This window comes from Rhamphochromis longiceps, linkage group LG10 (genome assembly GCF_057381845.1).
Source record: "Rhamphochromis longiceps isolate RC_006_pf linkage group LG10, R_longiceps_female_GT1.1, whole genome shotgun sequence".
Classification (NCBI taxonomy): Eukaryota; Metazoa; Chordata; class Actinopteri; order Cichliformes; family Cichlidae; genus Rhamphochromis; species Rhamphochromis longiceps.
In genome coordinates this window covers 6,956,461-6,972,887 of record NC_140566.1, presented here as the reverse complement: position 1 = coordinate 6,972,887, position 16,427 = coordinate 6,956,461, and the positions used below count along the sequence as shown (strand labels likewise).

At 39.9% G+C, this 16,427-nt stretch overlaps 1 long non-coding RNA gene across 1 annotated transcript; it reads left to right on the top strand.

Annotated features, from left to right (window-relative positions):
* The first annotated feature begins 1,708 nt into the window (after window positions 1-1,708).
* Window positions 1,709-7,528, top strand: LOC146660233 (uncharacterized). The gene is made up of 3 exons (XR_014913506.1): window positions 1,709-2,275; window positions 7,014-7,147; window positions 7,305-7,528. It is a non-coding gene; the product is annotated as an uncharacterized LOC146660233 (long non-coding RNA).
* The last annotated feature ends 8,899 nt before the right edge of the window (window positions 7,529-16,427 follow it).

The following is a 16,427-nucleotide window of genomic DNA, read 5'->3' as shown; positions in this document are numbered from 1 at the left end:
ATTAAATGGTAAAAGGAGGAAAATAAGCATTTTGTATAACAAATTTACTAAAACAATGTTTTAACCCTTGGATGCACAGCCTACCAATATCTACACTCTTCCACAAATGGGGTCAAAAATAACCCCAAATAAAATCAGTGTTTTGCTGTAAACTTAGTACTTCAAAATCTTTAAAATGAAGAGTTGTAATATTTTTATATTTGAGGTATTCCTCATGAGGCGCTTTGCATTTTTATTAATTTTAAGGAACTGCAGTTTTTGTATCACTTTTGTATGCTTGTTCGGCATATACTGCAGAAGCTGGGTCCTTCCCTCTGAAAGGCACAAGTTGTTCATCCACTGTAACACAATCACGTGAGGATGAATTTGTGCCTGCAGTTGACCAGGAACAGGCCCCATATGTAGCAGAAAGCTGCCATGTGGTTTGTTTAGGCTCTGGTCCTCTTGTCATCAAAGTGCAAGAAACTGCAAATATCTTCAAATCTTTGAATTGACATAGTGGCCTTGTGCAATGGGTTATGCAGAGAACTCTCAAAAAACACAGACTGGTACATCCCAGTTCTTCTCACTTCCTGCAAGAATGGCCAATCAAATGAAGTCCATTAGCTTATGTTTGATTACATTTTTCCACTCTTTTCCCCTGTCTGTGGCTACTCTTTGTGCCTGCATGTCAGCACCTCTTCTATTAGGCTACGTTCACATTGCAGGCGAAAGCGCATCAAATCCGACTGTTTTGACCCTATGTGACCCATATCCGATCATGGTAGGACAGTGTGAACGGCACAAATCCGATCTGAGTCACTTTCGTATTTGGTACTGAATCGCAGGCACGTGCAGAGCGGGGGGCTGGAGGGGCTTGAGCACCCGCCCCTTTCCTGATGGGTGCCCAAAGTGCCCTTTTGTTGAGGAAACTTTTAAAAAATGTTTAATTTTTTTTATGTGTGCGTGCGTGCGGAATCCTGTCTGTGCCCCTCAACAATAATATATACTATAATCACAGTTTTGCTAAATAAAAGGATCTGGCTTGCATCAGTCACATGATCACATTTAACCAATGATCGCCCTTGACGGCAGAACGCGCTGGTTATGAGACGGGAAAGAGCTCACAAAAAGCACGCGCATTTTTTGCGGTCCAGAGCCGTAGGAGAAACACAAGTTAACTCAGAGATACAGACTGATGCGACAAAACCAGTAAGTAGGTGTACAGCGTACACTGTAGTGTGTAGCACACAGGAGTATTAGCTTATTACGTACACGTTGGTAAGCTGTCTTGTGGCAACTGACGAACTGAAACAAACGAGCGTGCTGTGTGTGCAACAGCGCGACAAACATTACCTGTCCTTTTATTAACTGCACAAGTAGTGCTGGTCATAGCTGCTGGCTACCTGTGTAAGGCTGTCATGGGTCTGTAGCTCTGTCAGCGTTTTAGGGAACATATTTAGTTTTAAAGTAAGTTACAGAGCTTTTCCTGTCTTTCTGGAGGGATTATAGTTCACTAAAAACGATCTAATATGCATGTCCACATAATTATGCATTATTATAATATTTTAAAAAACACACGCTGTATTTTAAAGAACATACATTAAGAAGCAGATTATATTAGATTTATATTTTAAATAAGACAAAATTTGGATTTTACAGCAGTGAAATTATTGTATGTCTACAGTTTAAAAATGTAATAAGCTTTGCCCCTGCACAGAGTGGATAGTGAAACAAATGGAATCATCATAATGACATTATTTCATATTTATTACTTCCCCCTCCTCTTTGCTTTATTATTGTAGCTCTAGTAATAAATAATAATGTAAAGATTCTGGATCAGCACCATGATGCCCACAGTATATACAGTATTCTGAAGAAGGTCTAAAACGTCACTGTGTGTGCGTGCATGTGTGTGTTTTATTTAGATGGATTTTTAAAAAAAATACTCATGATATAACATTGTCCAGACATGGCTGGTAAGGACATGAGGAGGAAACAGTAGAGCTATGTGAGGCTACTAAAGGCAGTGCTATAACATTTTTCTCTCATCATTTTATTATAGATTAAGTGCAAGAGTTGTTAGGTGTGGATAATTTTTTGTTGCCTTATGGTTCCAAGCGCTGTCACCAATCTTTGCATTTTGTTATTATCTCATGACACTTGTTTAATCAGCTACCATCTCTCCTATGGACTCTTTAATGTCTACAGTCTCAGATCAGCACAGCCCTGCCCTCCAGCACTATCAGCAGCAGGAGCAGCAGAAACCCCTCAACAGCAACATTGTACCCATCAGGTAAAACATCGGCTACGTTTGCTTTGCCTTGTTGCCCATATTAGATTCTTGATGACTGTGTGTTGTTGTTATTCAGCCTGGTTCAATGCGCCCCTTTTTAACTTTGAGCACCCGCCCCTTTAAACCTCTCTGCACGGCCCTGCTGAATCGGATACATATCTGATGTTTCAGAAAGTGACTGCTGTTTGAATGGTCATGTCGCATTAAATCCGTCTTTTATGTCACTGACACAAGACAGAAGCCAATTATCAGCGCCTGATAAGACATCGTGAATGCTTCCTGGGCATCCCTTGTAGATGTTAGTGAAGACAACGTTGGAGAAACGTGAACATTTTATTTGTACTGTATAATCTGCAGATTCTGACAGAAATCTGCAGCTATCCTTTGAAGCACCGCTCCTCTCTCAAACATCAATAAGGATAATTATTAGACCGTATGTAAATAACAAAAGCAAAATTGGGAAACGTAAAGTCGGAAACAAATCTTTATATTAATCTCCAGTGTTGGGGAGTAACAGAATACATGTACCGCCGTTACGTATTTAAAATACAAAATATGAGTAACTGTATTCCATTACAGTTACCGTTTAAAAGGGTGGTATTCAGAATACAGTTACTTTGTTGAAATAAATGGATTACACTGCGGTACTTTCCTGTTTCATATTGTCGCGGGTCAGGGCTGTTTGGGTTTTGTTTGACAGCTATGTTCTGTTGTTCCAGGCGGCAGCGTTACGGTTGCCATGGTTACAGGGCGACGCTCTCTCTGCGACTGTGTGTTTCCTGGGTGAGAGAGCGCCTTTTCGTTGTTGTTGTTGTTGTTGTTGTGCTAAGCTAACAGGCAGAATGCTACAAGCATAGCTCTAAAGAATGTAGCATCATGGGCAGTGTAGTCCGTGTTGCAGGGAGAATGGACTGCCATACACGTTATGGGTCTGTGAGCGCGAGGAGGTAGAAAAAGGGGAGTGGAAAGGTACGAGTTGTCATCGAGGAAAAACGGGAGCTGAAAGCATGTAAATATAATAATAATTATATTTACAGCCTATGGGTGGCTGTAGCTCAGGTGGGAGAGCAGGTCAGCCACTAATCAGAACGTCGGTGGTTCGATCCCAGGCTGCCTCCTGGCTGCATGCCAAATATCCTTGGGCAAGATACTAACCCCGTGTTTGCTTACTGGTGGTGGTCAGAGGGCCCGGTGGCGCCAGTGTCCGGCAGCCTCTCCTCTGTCAGTGCGCCCCAGGGCAGCTGTGGCTACCATAGCTTGCCGTCGCCAGTGTGTGAATGTGTGTGTGAATGGGTGAATGACTGAATGTAGTGTGAAGCGCTTTGGGGTCCTTAGGGACTAGAAAAGCGCTATACAAATGCAGGCCATTTACCATTTATAACCACTGAAGCCAAGAAGAGAGCCTGACGAGCCCAGTTGTAAGTAAGTTCGTGTTTTCCTCCGAAAACAATACGTTCCGTTGAGTTGAGCATTGAGCGTTCCTTTCAACGCCTCTCTCTGTCTCTCGCAAGAAAAGTTGACCCACACAACAAAGTAAAGCTATTTTTCGGCTACGAGCCGACAGGGACCCCGCCGTATTAGTCAGAGGTCCCTTTACTACAGTTCGGAGTCGCGGACCTTCAGTAATAGTAATAAATCACACAGCAATAGTACATTCACGTTGTTGTAAAAAGCATGATAATATATTAAGTAATCCAAAGTATTCAGAATACGTTACTGTCATTGAGTAACGTAACGGAATACGTTACAGAATACATTTTGGGGCATGTATTCTGTATTCTGTAATGGAATACATTTTAAAAGTAACCTTCCCAACACTGTTAATCTCAGACATTCACCGTCAACTTAACTCTTTAGGAGCTCCTGACTCTGAAGTAGACTTCCTGGTTCCCCCACTGTCGTCCTGTCAGTGATTTTCAAGCTTTACTCTTCTCTCCATAACTGACGTATCTAATCTCATTAAAAAATCTAAGTCATCCACCTGTCAACTTGACCCTCTCCCTACTGTGTTAGTTAAAGCCTGTCTTCCCTCGTTAGCACCTCTCATAACCAATATTATTCATTCCTCCCTGAACACTGGAATTGTTCCTGAAGCACTGAAAACGGCTTCTGTTATCCCAATTCTCAAAAAGCCTGGTGCAGACCCCAATAACTTTAATAATCTTCGCCCTATATCAAATCTCCCCTTTATTTCAAAAATTCTTGAAAAAGTTGTCGCCGCCCAGCTTCATTTACATCTCAATGACCATAATCTCTATGAACAATTTCAATCTGGTTTCCGCCCCAATCATAGCACAGAAACTGCTCTGTTAAGAATTACCAATGACCTTCTGATGGCAGCTGATTCTGGTCTCCTATCCATTCTCATCCTTCTTGATCTTAGTGCGGCGTTTGATACCATTTCTCACAATATTCTCCTGAACCGGTTAGCTTCCATTGGTATTAGTCACACCCCCCTTGCCTGGTTTACCTCCTATCTCTCAGACTGCACTCAGTTTATCCAACTTAAATCCCATTCTTCAACTCTATCCTGTTTCTGCTGGTGTGCCCCAGGGTTCAGTATTGGGGCCTCTTCTATTCATTATTTATATGCTTCCTCTTGGTTATATATTCTGAAAATATAATATAAATTTTCACTGTTATGCCGATGACACCCAGCTCTACCTTTCTTCATCCTTCCCACCTACTTCCCTCTCAGACTGTCTTATTGAGATTAGATCCTGGTTCTCCTCCAATTTCCTCAAACTTAACAGTAATAAAACTGAAGTTTTACTTGTTGGTACACCATCTATCTTAACCAAATCCCACAGTTTTTCCATTAACATTGAAAATTCTCCCACCCTTCCCTCCCCTCAGGTTAAGAGTTTGGGTGTCACACTTGATAATACTCTTTCATTCCAGTCTCACATTAATTACATAACCTGGTCTGCTTACTTCCATTTACGTAATATTAACCGACTCCACCCCTTCCTTACTCCCCATGCTGCCGTCATCCTTGTCCATAGTCTTATTACATCCCGTATTGATTACTGTAATTCCCTCCTATTTGGTCTCCCTAAAAGGTCCCTTCATAAACTCCTTCTTCAAAATTCTGCAGCTTGGATTATAACCCGTACTCCGTTAAGTGCTCATATTACCCCAGTTCTTCAGCAGCTTCACTGGTTGCCCATCGAAGCCAGGATAAATTTTAAAATCTTACTTCTTACATACAAGTGTATCCATAAATCTGCTCCTTCATATTTGTGTGACCTGCTCCATATCACCACTGTTTCTCGCCCTCTCAGGTCATCATCTGCTATTCATCTTACTGTTCCGTCCTCACACCTTATTACTATGGGGAACAGAGCTTTCAGTCGCTCTGCTCCCCGGCTCTGGAACTCTCTTCCTCCTGCACTAAGAAATATTGACTACCTCTCCGTATTTAAGACACAGCTCAAAACACATCTGTTTAAACTGGCTTATTCACTTTAATGCTGATTTTATCTGTTGTCATGCTCCGTTTTGTAATTTTAACTTATTTTATCTATTTTATGACTACTGTTCCTTTTATTAATTGTGTTTTTTGTAAGGTGACCTTAGGTTTCTGAAAGGCACCCTAAAATAAAATGTATTATTATTATTATTATTATTATTATTATTATTAAGGGCCGTCAGTCAAACAATACTGTCTGTAGGGCTGCCACGATTAATTGACTACAGCAACTATCAAAATCGTCGATGACTGATTTAATAGTCGACGCGTCATTTGAAGCTTTGTAAGATCACAAAAGACGCAGTAATAAGTAGTAGGATTTAAGAGTGTAATAACGGACTGAAACAGAAGATGGCAGCACTGCATGTACAAGGATGCCAGCTGCCGTTAAACCCCGAAGAAGAAGAAGTAGCTCTGTCCCAGAATTCATAGCGCAGCCCAACTCAGTTTCCAACAATGGTGGCAGCTAGTTAGTGTTAATATTACTCTTATTATTCTTTCTGGGTTACAAAATAAACATTTAACATATGTTCAGGCGAGAATGTAGCTGTGTAAACCTCAAATATCTGCTCAGTTGATCAAGACGCCACATATTTTCAAAAGCGCTCTGACATTTTCGGAGACGTCTGTTACCCACTAGCACGATAGCTAGCCGGGGGCAAGGCTCACTAGAGCCCGTGAGAACACCGGACTCCCGGCAAATCGTCTTTCCGTCTTTCGCTACTCAGGTTACTCAGGTCACATTTTATTTGTAGTGTGAACGAGCAGACAAAAAAAATCAGATTTGATCAAAAAATCTGAATTGAGCATTAAGACCTGCAGTGTGAATGTAGCCTTATATTATCAGACATGAACATCTTCCATGCATCTACTGGGGAGACAGTACTACAGGGAGTGCAGAATTATTAGGCAAATGAGTATTTTGTCCACATCATCCTCTTCATGCATGTTGTCTTACTCCAAGCTGTACAGTCTCGAAAGCCTACTACCAATTAAGCATATTAGGTGATGTGCATCTCTGTAATGAGAAGGGGTGTGGTCTAATGACATCAACACCCAATAGGGCTTTGGAGCGTGATGTCACGGGGGTGGGCGTGGAAAGGATTTTGGCCCAATCCGCCATTTTGGGGGTCTAGCGCAAGTGAAAAGGGAGCGAAGTCACACACAACAGCCATGGTTCGTATTTGCTGCAATGTTCGATCACACGACCGGCAAGAGAATAAGGTTGAAAATGGTTTATCTTTTCATTCTTTCCCAACCTGGAAGCAACATGAGGCAGCTCGTGTATCGGATGTTACCAAACGAAGGCGTCTAGCCTGGATAGCAGCTGTGAGACGAGCTGATGTGCAGTTCGCTTCCATCTCCAAATATCTGTTGGTGCTCCAGACATTTTCATTCCGGTAAGTTTTAAATATGTTCATATCACTCTTTATAGCCTATTAGTTTTATTTTCTATGCGCTCTGAGGTCATAGCAAATTAGAACAAACATCCTACTGAGTGATTTTGCAGAACTACCTTCTATTTATAGAGTTGCTAATTATTTGGCATTATTGCAGCAAACCAGCCTATGAAATGGATGACATCGTGACTGGGTTCCAGTGCTACACAAGGGACCTGCTTCAAACATACCACCATGCCAATCAGATTACTTCTTCCATGTGAGGGTGAAGAGGTGACCCTCCTGGATAAGATGGTGAAGGTTTGCTGCGTTTTGGTGAACAGTGTGATAATAAAACCAGGGGAGAATGAAACTTGCTCCTGTTAAATATTCTTAAGTATTGTGCTGTTAAAATTGCTGTATTTTTTCAAAAGATACAGTAAATAATGTTAGTAGTGGGTGATATCATGTAAACACTCATGATTTTGTGTAAACATTTTGTCATTTGTAAACTATAAATGACATGGATTCTACATTGTAACTGATGTGATGTTCTTTAAGGTGGTTTTAATAAAAAAAAAAAGAGGCAAAAATTTGTTTGTTTCTTTATTCAACTTTTGAACAGTGGTACTCAGTCAGTATATATTCAGTAAATGCAAATTATTTACACGGCAGTGCACTACAGGCATAAATCTAGACCCCTAGATAAAACATTATGGGTCATTCCCACAACCCACAGCTTTACTGTGTTCCAGCAAAGTATCCAATAGCAGTGACAACTCCTCCAAAGTAGCAGGTGGGATTTTTCTGTTTTGAGGACGGCTCCTTTTACCTGTCAATACGGATGGTCTGTTTATATTTTGATCAAGAGCCTTTTTTTTGGGCAGCTGAAGAGGAGAAGTCTATCTTATGGCCAACCTCTGGCTGTATCTTGGTCATATTACCCAGCAAAACCCAGTATGCAGGTTCATCTGTAACTGCCCTTGTGCCACGGATCAACACTGTTGCTTCTACATTAAACAGAAGAGCAGCAACATGGCTGCAGGTCTCTGCGACTCCGGCTATACAGGTGCAGTGGGCTGCTTCAACCTTCCCTGTGATGCTCACAGTGACCCATGGCTGCAATGCTGGTTCAGTCAGTCTTTGAGAGTGCAGTACCTGAAACACACACAGACAAAGTTCATTTAAAGACAAGAACTATGAGCCAAGGCCGACATAAATGTGTTTTATCTACTTTATCATAAATGTAACAAAGTGTTTAGAAAGTTAGCACATACATGTAATTTTTGATTTTTTTATGTATCCATCTATAGAACGCTGCATGTTATATTCTAAATCTGCCTGTTCTCTGTCAGAAACCTGCCTGCAGAAAAATGAACCTAAAGTATGTAATGCAAGGATGTAATCACTTTCAAGATGGAGAAAGCATAAAGTGACAATTATGAATCACTTAATATGATAAGGAGATTCTGCAGGTCATTAATCAATGTATAAAACTAAAATAAAATGTATTTTTAGTGACACAGGATACAAACATGGAAGCAAGATGTATAATTAGGATTATTTATAATAAATATGAATAAATTAGTGCAATTTCTTTAACCATAAAGAATAACAATCCTTCAGGACAATGTCACATCAATGCACTGAACTCATTATGTTATCCACCTAACAGCCTCCACATGTTCTCACTGTAATTTCCCCCTCATGAATGAATTTATGCTGCACTAATCTGAATGTTTGCAGGGAAATCAAACGCATTTCACACGCAGTACTCAAGCTGACTTACCTTTGTTTGAATGACGACTTGTACGCGCTGACTCCACAGACAAGGTCAGGCTATGTCAATAGCGGTTGGTCTTCAGGGTTTCTACTCCACGGCCGTATTTCATACGGGTCCACATTTCCAATGCACGCTATTTTCTGCAAGTACCACTGCTTTGCCTCTGGACGCAATCGGTCTCTATACAGTTCATTCTCTTTTGAGCTGCTTTTAAGCATCTTTCTTGTAGTCATCATTCCAACACAGTGTGTTTGTTTTGATTCGTAGACCCCGAAAATGGCGCTGCGCTCCCATAATGCATTGCGGCGTGACGTCAACTCCAAAGCCCTATATCAGGTGTGCATAATTATTAGGCAACGTTCTTTCCTTTGGCAAAATGGGTCAAAAGAAGGACTTGACAGGCTCAGAAAAGTCAAAAATAGTGAGATATCTTGCAGAGGGATGCAGCAGTCTCAAAATTGCAAAGCTTCTGAAGCGTGATCATCGAACAATCAAGCGTTTCATTCAAAATAGTCAACAGGGTCGCATGAAGCGTGTGGAAAAACCAAGGCGCAAAATAACTGCCCATGAACTGAGAAAAGTCAAGCGTGCAGCTGCCAAGATGCCACTTGCAACCAGTTTGGCCATATTTCAGAGCTGCAACATCACTGGAGTGCCCAAAAGCACAAGGTGTGCAATACTCAGAGACATGGCCAAGACGACCACCACTGAACAAGACACACAAGCTGAAACGTCAAGACTGGGCCAAGAAATATCTCAAGACTGGTTTTTCTAAGGTTTTATGGACTGATGAAATGAGAGTGAGTCTTGATGGGCCAGATGGATGGGCCCGTGGCTGGATTGGTAAAGGGCAGAGAGCTCCAGTCCGACTCAGACACCAGCAAGGTGGAGGTGGAGTACTGGTTTGGGCTGGTATCATCAAAGATGAGCTTGTGGGGCCTTTTTGGGTTGAGGATGGAGTCAAGCTCAACTCCCAGTCCTACTGCCAGTTTCTGGAAGACACCTTCTTCAAGCAGTGGTACAGGAAGAAGTCTGCATCCTTCAAGAAAAACATGATTTTCATGCAGGACAATGCTCCATCACACGCGTCCAAGTACTCCACAGCGTGGCTGGCAAGAAAGGGTATAAAAGAAGAAAAACTAATGACATGGCCACCTTGTTCACCTGACCTGAACCCCATTGAGAACCTGTGGTCCATCATCAAATGTGAGATTTACAAGGAGGGAAAACAGTACACCTCTCTGAACAGTGTCTGGGAGGCTGTGGTTGCTGCTGCACTCAATGTTGATGGTGAACAGATCAAAACACTGACAGAATCCATGGATGGCAGGCTTTTGAGTGTCCTTGCAAAGAGAGGTGGCTATATTGGTCGCTGATTTGTTTTTGTTTTGTTTTTGAATGTCAGAAATGTATATTTGTGAATGTGGAGATGTTATATTGGTTTCACTGGTAAAAATAAATAATTGAAATGGGTATATATTTGTTTTTTGTTAAGTTGCCTAATAATTATGCACAGTAATAGTCACCTGCACACACAGATGTCCCCCTAAAATAGCTAAAACTAAAAACTACTTCCAAAAACATTCAGCTTTGATATTAATGAGTTTTTTGGGCTCATTGAGAACATGGTTGTTGTTCAATAATAAAATTATTCCTCAAAAATACAACTTGCCTAATAATTCTGCACTCCCTGTAAACCCAGGTGCAAGCCCTGGCCGATTATTCAGAATATTGTGGCTAGAGCAGTAAGAGGGGCTCATTCTGTTAGACACAATATCCATTTCCTCTTCAGAGGACTCATCAGAGGACGCCTCTGTATCTGACTGGCTTTGTTCAGCGGGGGGGGGGGGGGGGGGGGGGGGGGGGGGACAATAGTCTGGGTCCTCTATATCTGAGATGTCACATTCTGAGTCAATGCCTCCGATGGGCTCTTCATCCCATCCGTCCTGAATCATTTGTAGGGCAAGGTCCACAGGGATCCTAGCTGGCCTCATAACAGCCATGATACTATAGACTCTATAGTATAGAGTCTATAGTATAGACTATTAAGAAGAAGAAGAAAAAAACATCAGAAAGGACAGTGTTTGAAATGTACAGAAAACTATAAATCATGTATGTTATTGTGTAAAAATGAATTCCTGATCCATCACAAGTGTAAGTCAGAGTTGCTAAGAATGAAAGTTTCATAGAAGGCTCCATAGGACCTGTTTGGGGTCATTTCTGACCCCACTTGTGGAAGAGTGGGGTAGTGATACAAAAACTGCATTTTTTTTTAATTAATGAAAAAATAAATAAAAATGCAAACGACCTCATGTTACAAACATATTTTATGAGCAATACCTGGAATATGAATATATTACAACTTTTCATTTGAAAGATTTTGAAGCTAGAAAAACAACCTCACGTGTGCATCTAAGGGTTAAAACACATTTTTAAAACAAATATTACCCTATCACAAACCAAAAATAATTGGGACTTTAACAGAATTATATGGATCAAATTAGTGTTCAAGTGAAATAATTCTCGTTTCCGTAATTATAATGGTGGGTAGGAAGTAGAGCTGGGCGATAGAACGATAACGATATGTATTGCGATATAACTTTTTCTCGATAGAAAAATTTAACTATTGCAATAGACCTCGCTGCTCTTGTCCTCTTAAAAAAAAAAAGAAAAAAAAAGGACAGCCAATCCAAATTAAGTAGCGCAGAGCCGAACCAATCACAGCCGCAGCGTCACGTCACGTCACGAAATCTAGCTCCACCTGCTGCTTTGGCATGTTCATAGCAGCGTTTTCCTTCATTTCTGCCTTTATGTGTGGACGGGATTATTTTTTAAAACGAAAAATCTCCGTTTTCAAAAATACCTGTGTACGTGTGGACGTAGCCTCAGTCTCTGACTGGAAGCGCTAATTCGTCATTCGGCTTTTGTCAGACTAAAGTAACTGTTAAAACTGTTTGAAAAGCTAAGCTATACAACAAGGAGAGATTGAGAATTTCCTTTTAGTTCTCAGTTTATTTGATATTGACAAAAGTTAGTCAGTTTTGTCTGTTCTTCTGTAAAACAAACTAAGATTTATTTTTAGAATTAATATTTTGTTTCTAAGTGGAATTGACAATTTAGTCTGTTTCATTTGTTCTATTTTGAAACTTAAACGCTTTAGCGGCTGCCTTTTGTGTAGTTTGCAATATTTGCCTTTATTTATCTGAAAAAGTCTCATGTTCCTTAAGTACATCTACCCTGTTGAACTTATTATGGGAAATAAATATTTAAATAAAAACAAGCTGCTGATTATTTCACATTTTACTTGTGAGCAACGGCACATTTAAATCTTACAAATATAGTTATTTGGCTTATATCGTGATAGATATCGTTATCGCCTGAAATGAAAAAAACATATCGTGATATGAAAAAATCTTATATCGCCCAGCTCTAGTAGGAAGCTATATTATGTAGAGCAGATTACTGTGCAGCAGAATACTGGCATAACAGGATTGTCTTTTTGTCACCTAACCTTAACACAACCTGTCCAATCCCAAATGGGATGGTTGAAATTGTACCTGGATTACGTTATATTTTTTTCAATCGGCCTTTTATTTTGAAAACCCTAAACAGGAATCATTAAATACAACCATATAATTTTATCTTATTCTATGCATTATAAGTTAAAAAGACAGACATGGAATTTTCTGTTTCATAAACTATTTACAGTAGCTTCTCTACCATTTCTTCTTTCATTTGGCAGTTTTACCGTCGAAAAAGACAGCTATTTCTCCTCTGCTGAACTTGACTCTCAGGCCACTATTATATTTATTTAGTCACATATAGTTTTTAAGTGGTGGAAACAAGCTGTTGTAGATTTTACTAATCTCCTTGGGCCCATTGTTCCATTGGAAGACTAAATTTAGGGTTAAGCATTTCTTGTTGGATAGTCGAAATCACATTTATTATACAAAGAAATTCATGGTCGACTCAATGACTACAAGGTGCACAGGTCCTGTGGTTGTTGGCTCCTGTGACAATTACAACTCTTCTGGTAAAGTTTAAGCAGAGGTGGATCGAGTATCCAAAAATTGTACTCAAGAGTAGCATTACTTTAAAATATTATTACTCAAGTAAAAGTGAAAAGTAGTCTTCAAAAATGTTACTCAAGTAAGAGTAAAAAAGTACTTAGTGAAAAGCCTACTCAAGTAGCGAGTAACTGTTTGAAATGTCTGATTTGTTTTATAAATAAATGCTATCAGACAAACAAAAATAAATAAATATACAAATTTTAGTATTTTCAACAGGAATATATGTAAAAATATCAACAATTTTTTTTCCAGATTTCAGTTTTTCACAACATAAAGCTTTTTTCACCAATACCTACAGTAAATAATATAAACATATAAACAGTACAAACAATGAAAAGATATGCTGTAAACTTGCTCCAAATGGCACAGCAGCCTCAGAGAAAACATTAGAACGAGGCCACTTCAACATATGTACATACAAGGCAGCTCAGTTTAACATAAATTGTATGGGTTTGCATTTATTTCTGCATATTTAGGAAAAATGTGCCATTTCTTCACTCAGTGAAGTGATGGTTAAGCTTCAGCAGCAGTTTGCTCTCAAGGTTCTTGCTGTGAAGCTGTAACTGTTTAGCAGTGAACAGGAGTCCTGCATGACTGAGAAGTCCTTCACAAGCTTCAGATGCATGAAGAGCTGTATTGATTTTGATCAACAGCTTCTTGATGTGAGGAACGCCATGCAATAGATCCACACCTCCAGTGAATGGACATGAAAGGTACCTCTCCAGCTTCCCTGCTTCTGGCTTTCCTGACGCCATGGATCCATCATCTTAGTCGGTTAGGCTGCTGTTTGTGCTGGTCTCATTCAGCTCGGAGTCTAGGTGATGTCTGATGAAGTTGAGACCTGTGGAAAGATGTATGGTTTTTGAAAGAATTAGGTCTGGTGATTATATTGCTGTATACACTGCCAAGCTGCAGATGTTTGGCAAGAAGATTTGATCACACTGGAGATGTTTTTTACTAACTCTTGTAGAAAAACAAAATCTTGTCATTCATATCCCGCACAAACAGTTTGCAATGAATTCCAGATTAAGTTTAAAATAAGAATGCGTGCAGATGCGGAGGCCCTAGCGGACTGATCCCCAGCTGCCAAGACTGGCAATAGGGACAAGTTACTTTGAAAAAGTAATTAATTATAGTTACTAGTTACTTCTTCAAAAAAGTAACTGAGTTAGTAACTGAGTTACAAGATTATAAAAGTAATTAATTACTAGAAAAGTAACTATTGCATTACTTTAAATAAAAATGTTTAACCCGCTGGGGTCCAGGGTATAATTGGCCATTTTTAACTACTTTTGATGTTCCCTCTAAATTTCACCTTTAAAAACGATTTACTTTGCCTTGTTTGGTATCATCCTTTTCAGCACAACCTCACATTTCTGAATTTACAGTTGTGTTTTCATTTTGACATACTATATTAACACAATTGATCTAAAATCAGACAAAAAAACATAAAATCAGAGTAGAAAAAGTTATATTTTTTACTGTAACAACCACAAACATGTTTAATGAATCACATTTCATAACTTTAAATGCAAATATAAATTGTCAATTTTAAATGGTAAATGGCCTGCATTTGTACAGCGCTTTACTCAGTCCCTAAGGAGCCCAAAGCGCTTTACACTACATTCAGTCATTCACACACTGGCAATGGCAAGCTACGTCGTAGCCACAGTTGCCCTGACAGAGGCGAGGCTGCCGGACACTGGCGCCACCTGGTCCTCTGACCACCACCAGTAGGCAAACATGGGGTTAGTATCTTGCCCAAGGATATTTGGCATGCAGCCAGGAGGCAACCTGGGATCGAACCACCGATCTTCTGATTAGTGGCTGACCTGCTCTGCCACCTGAGCTACAGCCACCCTAAATTCATATGCACAAGTTTTGCAAACAACAACGTTATTTGCAGCCATTTACCTTTTACCTATTTTTTAAATAACCATTTCAAACCATTTACATAACAATCAGCTGTTCTGCATTCATTAAGATGCCACACAAATTATTTGAGCCACTCCAAAAATTTTGGTCCAGTATAAAGGAGAACATCACAAGCCTGATACCTGCAGGTCTGAAGGCAGCAGGTGTATCACTCCTCCTGTTTTCATTCAGAAGTTGCCTCATTGTTCTTCTGACACACAACACAAAACTATCCACAGTAGTTTCCACAGTAGTATCTACACCAGGGTTTTAATAGTTTTGCAATTTTCATTAGTTTTTATTTTTATTTAGTTTTGACTTCAGATTTTCAATTTTATATTAGTTTTAATTAGTTTTTACCAATTGTTTGCTAGTTTAGTTTAGTTTTTATTTTTTTGAAAATCATTAGTTTCAGTTTAGTTTTGATTAGTTTCAGTTATAGTTTTAGTTGTGTTTGCAATAATTAAGTGTAACAAAATCCCAGTTTCATCACATCAGTCATTCTCTTCTGCTTATCCTTGGGTATGTTGCTATTCCAGCTACCATACCCTGCACCCTGCACAGGTCGCCTGTCTGTCGCAGGGCTAACACGCAGAGACAGACAACTCACATTCCCACCTATGGGTTCTTTAAATAAATAAATAAAGGCAGATGAACAACCATTGATACCAGGCAACTATAAAATGTATATCTTGGCCCCAATGAGACTATTAACTCTTGCAGCACTGGGTGTTAAGGCAATTGACTCACACAGTTATGTAGATATCCCAGTCCTGTTGTCTCGGGATGCATCACGCTGCCTTGCCTGGTGTTAGCTTCTGTTTCTGGGGATGAGGGTTGAGTGTGCTCCCTTCTCAAGTTAAGCTAGGTTAGCCTTCTTGTGCGAGCTTTTCAAGCGCACTTTAAGGTTTGTGGGATTTTTTTCCCTTTAGAAATATCCCTCATAATTTGTCTCTTTCCACTACACTTGCTTTATCCAAAACACAGTCATATTCAAAGTAATCCCAAATTGGACTCTGGCGCTTTCTCCCGACTTTTCCTGACATGATTCTGCGCGTGGACGGAGCAGCGACACAGACGACTCGACTAACGTGCTTGCCACCTGCTGGCATAATTAGACAGCAAGAAAAAAAAATCTGGAAACGAAACTTCTTTTTCACCCTTGACTATTGTATGACACGCACACATCAACGAAAACTAAACACATTTTTGCTATAAATTCAGTTGCCAATTCACTTGCTGTGCGGCAACAGTGCTAACCACCGTGCCACCGTGCTGCCCTAGTTTTCCTTTTTTTGTTTTTATTTTTATTTCCGTTAACGAAAATGTTTTTTCACTTCTAGTTTTCGTTATTTCGTTAGTTTTCGTTAACGATAATACACACACTAACTACACAAGACAACACATTAACTACACACTCCAAACACGCTAAATGTCACAAATTTCTCACATCTCAAAACTTGCTCTCTCTCTTTTCTGCTGTCTTTCTTTCTCTCTCTCTCTCTCTCTCTCTCTCTCTCCGTCACTCCTAAAA